At 33.7% G+C, this 6,570-nt stretch overlaps 1 long non-coding RNA gene across 2 annotated transcripts; it reads left to right on the top strand.

The window, feature by feature from the left end:
- Nucleotides 1-1,109: 1,109 nt before the first annotated feature.
- On the top strand, nt 1,110-6,334 carry LOC143066312 (uncharacterized). 2 transcript variants are annotated; one of them, XR_012975544.1, is made up of 3 exons: nt 1,110-1,157; nt 3,919-4,347; nt 6,064-6,334. It is a non-coding gene; the product is annotated as an uncharacterized LOC143066312 (long non-coding RNA). The 2 variants fall into 2 exon arrangements; XR_012975543.1 differs by lacking the exon at nt 1,110-1,157 and adding an exon at nt 2,399-2,514.
- Nucleotides 6,335-6,570: the final 236 nt, after the last annotated feature.

Below are 6,570 nucleotides of genomic sequence, written 5' to 3' on the forward strand. Positions count from 1 at the left end.
TGTATATCAAATGAAAACTAAAATGTGTTACTGAAAAGTGAACGTGTTCCCACTTTGCTTTAATAACTCATTGTATTAAAGATATTGAATAAATGCAATGGAAAATATCATATTTAATATCAAATTCAACACTAGTAAACAAGTCAAATAATTTTCAGAAATATTCATACATGCTGTTCTTTCTAACATTTCTTTTTTCATTTTGGTCTAGATGGACCAGGTTGCCAAAGAGGAACTATGTGGCTAGTTAATAAGTTCCTTTTGACTTTTGTAATCAGTATCTTGGTTCCCCTTTAAAAGGTTCAAATATAATATGTTGCGCTTTTATAGCTTTGCATCAATTCTCCAAATGGAACTTTGTGACTGGTTGATAAGTTCCGTTGGAACTTTAAAATTTGTGCTAGTTTGTTAGTTCCGGTTTTGACTTATTTGCCAAAGAGGAACTTTGTGGCTAGTTGATGAGTTCCTTTTGACTTTTGTAATCAGTATCTTGGTTTCCCTTTGAAAGGCTCAAACATAATATGTTGCGCTTTTACTTTGCATCATTCTCCAAATGGAACTTTCTGCCTGGTTGAAAGTTCCGTTGGAACTTTTGTGCTAGTTTGTTAGTTCTAGTTTTGACTAATTTGGCAAAAAGGAACTTTCTAACTAGTTGATATGTTCCGTTGGAACTTTTCAAATAGTCCATTGTTCCGGTGGAACTTTTAAACCAGAGGAAGAACAAAGTAACTAGTTAAGAAGTTCCTCCGGAACTTTTCGGCTAGTTAGTTCTTTCCGCTCGGAACTTTCCAACGTCAGAACAAAAGAGCATTTACACTTACACGGTACCAGTCTGTAAAGAAAAATGTCACCGCAAATGACGATAGGATAAAAGTCTACAGGATGTCACCATACACTTGAACAAAGTAGTAGTAAACGTGAAGTCATGTCACCATACATGCTGACAAGACGATAGTTGACAAGGAGACATGTCAACGCACATGTTAACATTCTACATGAAGACATGTCACAACACACACTGACTACGTAACAGTGTGCTGAAATACATGTCACCATTCATGCTAGCTAGATAACCGTTTATACGAAATCGTGTCATCATACATGCTAACAATGTAACAGTCGACAGGCAGACATGTCTCAACACGTCTCTTTACAAGGTAACAGTCTTCAAAAAGACAGGTCTCACACCCAAACACATTCATCTGACTACGATTAGACATATGGTTTTTGTTATTGCTAAAATATAAAAAAAAATCTGTTTCTCACTAATACTGCCGATTTCAATCAAATTGATGATGACACTTCATAAGGCCTGTTGGTTTTTTTTCCCTGTTTTATTTTGATTTCTCGATCGCTATTATACACACATTGGCTGTGGATGTTTAAACTACCTTCTTGTAGTAACAAGATCGTTTTATCCTGCTTACACAATAATTTGCCGTCTTTTTTTTCTTGTACATATCAGCGTTGATCATGATGGTAGCAGTACTATGCATGCATGCTATTTATTGTTTTTTTTTATCTACTTTTAGGATATAAATTGTGATCTAAATAGACAAAGAGCAAGGTTCATGTCATTTTTGTAGCTGTACCGAGTATCTAGACCATGTGTGAGAGAGGCTTTAGAAGTTTACTTCATAAAGATCCCCAAAGAGAGACAACTCAAGATAAGCATCCATTTCTTGATACAGAAGCTAAAAACAGAGGTCACTCATGATCTACTTTTGTTTGATTCATGATTTACCTTATTACTCGTTAATTTATCTGCGTCATAAAACGATATTACAATATTTCAGAGTTCGATCTTTATTAGGTTTTTATGATGTTAGTGCATTGTAATTGTTCATGTATTAACTTTACGTTTTCTGCTGAATGTACTGATGCGCATAATACAGGGTTATTCTAATTTCATGTTTCCCCTTTATATTTTTTTTTTTGCTGTTGTCATATTCATATCTTAAAGTATACTGTCCAGTATGACTCCAGAAACGGTCTTACGAGCAAATGGTTTGGACACAGGTTTTGTCGTTTTTTTTCCTGGCCGGCGGGATCGTTAAAGATGGAGAAATTTTTATCATTTAATATTAATAACAACACAGTAATTTATTATCATTTATTATTAATAACAACACAGTAATTTATATTTTATGGTTATATCACACATGCTGTTATATTTCACGTGCTATCAAGTTTATTTATTCGTAATACATCCGGTGTGCTCTAGATTACGTTGGGCAGTCGGCAAATATATATTTGTTTAGTGTATTAATATTTTTTATTATAGTGTATGGTATATATTGCAGTGAGATTACATCAGTAAAGTGTACATTTAATTATCAACCGTCTCGCGATCGGGGTTTTGTTTAAATACTTGAGTCGATTTTCAGAAAACCATTCAAGATATAAAACCTTAAAGTTTGTATGTAAACATAATGTTATCAATATAGTTTACTACATGTAGCGCAGATAGATATCTCATGATATACATGTAACTAATCTTACTAGCCAAATGAGGTAATTATAAATAATTAATTATCATTCTTATTCTTATTTACTTAGTATTTTAAGGGAATGCCAAAAAATATATCTCATAGTGACCTAAATACATTTTACCATACGAGACTATAAAAATATACAGTGACAGAGGCTTCATAAGTGTAACTTTATACTATCATCCGAGATGTACTTTAACTCTATAAAGAGTAAGCCTCCAATATGTTAGAGAGACAAATCTATGTCCGGGCCCAGATTAGCCCTCTCCTCTCCTCAGATCTGTGTCCGGGCCCAAATTAGGCCTCTCCTCTCCTCAGATCTGTGTCCGGGCCCCAATTAGGCCTCTCCTCTCCTCAGATCTGGGTCTCGCAACGTCATGATAGCTACTCTAGCCACTACTTTAATTCAAATCTATGTGTTTTTCCTTTTTATTTATAAAGATTTTTAATTATAAAGAAAGGACTTGTTTGACTCCTTCTTCAACAATTCAACAATTGTATTTATATTTTTATCCATCTGATGAGTTCAGGCTTTTTCAACTGATTTTATGGTTTGTTCTTATATTGTTATATATCTGTTACACCACTGTCCCAGGTTAGGGTGAGGGTTGGTATCCCGCTAACATGTTTAACCCAGTCACATTCTCTATGTATGTGCCTGTCCCAAGTAAGAAGCCTGTAATTCAGTGGTTGTCGTTTGTTTATCTGTTACATATTTGTTTTTGTTCATTTTTTTGTACATAAATTAGGCCGTTGGTTGTCTCGTTTGAATTGTTTTACATTTTCATTTCGAGGCCCTTTATAGCTGACTATGCGGTATTTGCTTTGCTGATTGTTGATGGCCGTACGGTGACCTATAGTTGTTAATTTCTGTGTCATTTTGGTGTCTTGTGGAGTGTTGTCTCATTGGCAATCATACCACACCTTTTTTATATAATAATAAATTTTAAAAAAACACAGTATAAAAATAAAGATATGTTAACATTTGTATGAATACCAATGAGAAAACTACTCAGCAGAGTTCAAATAAAGTGGATATAAGCAATGATAGATAACCGTTTGTCCTTCAGTAATGAAAAAAAAACTACCGTATAGTCGGCTTTAAAAGGTTTAAAACGAGAAATTATTATATTATATTATTTTTACGAAAAACACATATGGCATACATGCACCAACGACAACCACTGAACTACATGCTATTGACCTGGGCGTTGTCAGTTTATTTTAGACTGTCCCTCTGGTATCTGTTGCATCTCTCTTCTCTGGCACAAAGAATTCCATACGGTTAACATGTCCGTTGTGTGCGTTTAAGACTTTCATAACATTGAACAGTGGTGTAACAACACAGCAAAGGAACAAACTGTAATAACCAATGAACGCATTTAGCTCGCTGTTTTTATTGAATTACGTTTTATATCTTTGGTAGACAAATTTCATATTTCGGGTGAAAATGGTTCGAAAGCGAAATCGAAAACAACTTCAATGGCAAAAGCCTGCACACAATAAGTCATCCAGTCAAAACAGAAACAATGTCCGAAAAGAGAACCAACAAGTACATCAAGAGAGCGAACCACAAGATTACTACAGACGGGATCTTTTTAGGGAAAATGTATATGAAGGAAAGGATCACAACAAAAGTGTGTTTGAAAAGGCAAGAGTAAAGGTGTCTACCGTCTTTCCTGGGTGCAAGATCATTACATGCTTCTCTAATATTACATTCGAAATATTGCATTTAATACCACGTTATCCACACGTGTTACCAGAACTAGTTTTACTGAGAACAGTAGAAGATGATTCGATATTGCTTGGCAGGATACACAGGATTTCCGAAGTGAATAAGAAGGTTTATGTTCGGGTTAGTACATGTACATTGTGTTATATGTGATGGTATGTGACTATATGTATTACTGATAGAATAACGACAGGGTTTCGTTGGTTCTGTACACAATGTTCATGCATATGTGTATTGAATGACTATCTATACAAAAAAGTTCAAGAACCAGTTTAGGTTCTGAGAGTAGGTCAGCATGTGTGCATAGTGGGAATTGTGGACTGACATACGAAAATTAGGGTAACTTAGTTAAATAGGGATAGCTACGGGTACCTTAAAACAAATCTTTCTGTGATGAAGGTGATGGGGGTCAATATTTTATTAACCGAAACAAACTTATGTTTTAAAAGTTATTTGTTAAAATTACAAATATTTTAATAGAAATAAGATATGGTATGAGGGCCAATGAGACATCTCTCCATCCAAGTCATAATGTGTAAAATGTAACCAATTATAGGTCAAATACGGCTTTAAACACAGAGCCTTGGCTCACATCGAAAAACAAGCTATAAACGGCCCCGCTATGACTAGTGTAAACAATTTAAACAGGAAAACCAATGGGCTCATCTATATAAAAATCGAAAAACGAGAAACACTTATGAAACACATCAACAAACGACAACCACTGAACAACAGATTCCAGACTAAGGACATGTGCAAACAAATGCAGTAGGTTTTAACAGGCACCAACGTGCACCCTAACCTGAAATAGTAGTGTAACATTACAACTTAGAAAGACGCACTATAAATATCTATTGAAATGACTTAATTAATTCAAAGAGATATTTTAACAAAAACAGGTAAAGTAACATACACTGATCGAATGAATTTACGACACAACATGAACACAATATTGATAAAAAATTAAAAATAAAAGGAGATGTAAAACAATGTCAAAAAGACAAACAATAACCTTGGACAAAATGACATTAAATAATGTAACGTACACAGGTAAATTTAGATATAATGAATTTTGTTGTTAGGAGTACGAAAATACTTTTTACCAAATAAATCAATAGAGAAAAAGCATTGAATGTATGAATGCAATTTATGCTGCGGTTTATTATATATAACTAGAACACACCCGTGATATCGCGGGTCCGTGACCGAATTAAAGTATATAACTATGCGCAAGCCTTATTTTAGTATTAGTATTGTCATCTGATAAAGTCATGCCGATTATAAGATACACAGTTTTCTCTGCTTTCAAATCTTTCTGTTTGAACCCGTCGAACTGGAACTTATCAATTATTGGTAATATTATTTTTTTGGAAAACAAAAGGCCCGTGTATATATAGCATATTAATCCTGAATACACCGTTTGGTGGTGCCTCTTGTCAGATGCGGAACGTACAGATAAGGTAATAGGTAACAGGTGAATATACTATTGGTATTGGTATCAGACTCGACCCGGAACTTCTTAATTATTGGCAATATTAATTACTTGGAAAACAAAAGGGCCTGGAGTGGTGTTATTTTTAATCTACACCTTTGTACTATATTAGTTATATATAAAGTTGAATTCTTTGATTCGTCGTTTTTACGTGATGACGGCTGACAAATTGGACCTCGTTATTTTAGTATTATAGATTATAGATACCGGAAATGTCAAAAAGGTGTAATTGACATTTTTTGAATGTAAATACGTAAAAGCTGCAAATTATATTTTTGTTTGACTTTAACAGTTTATTAGTTTTGAAAAAAATATGCGATAAATTAAATATATTTTTACATTTCCAGGACATTAACGATGGAGAACTTTGTTTGGAGTTACTCTGTTTGCCTGGTATAACAAGACCGGGACGCTTCGTGGCACTGAAAAACCCAACACTTACAGTATTCCAAGATGGCGAGTTTGGATTTCGTACAAATGAAACAGGAAGTGTTCATTATATTGACGTAGATGGAGATTACTTCAGTAATGCATTTATATTTTTTGTCACGATTATGTGTGTTTTGATTTTCATTTTTTGTAAGATGTTGTAGTGAATAAAAAGTACTGACCTTATAACTTTTATTTCTGGAAAAAAAATTACATCATGGAATATAATTGTGAAAGTTCGAGTTTTTAGAAACTAACAAAATATGAAATATCTGAGAAAAGCAACAGATTATAAAAGGAGAACCCGAACATACATCATCAATTTTGTTTCTGAAGATAAAAAATTGTATTGGTCAACTCAATAATTTTTCATACTTACACCCATTTTATTAATTTTGAACTCTTGTAGATAGCTGTCAATCATA

Source organism: Mytilus galloprovincialis, chromosome 3 (genome assembly GCF_965363235.1).
Source record: "Mytilus galloprovincialis chromosome 3, xbMytGall1.hap1.1, whole genome shotgun sequence".
NCBI lineage: Eukaryota > Metazoa > Mollusca > Bivalvia > Mytilida > Mytilidae > Mytilus > Mytilus galloprovincialis.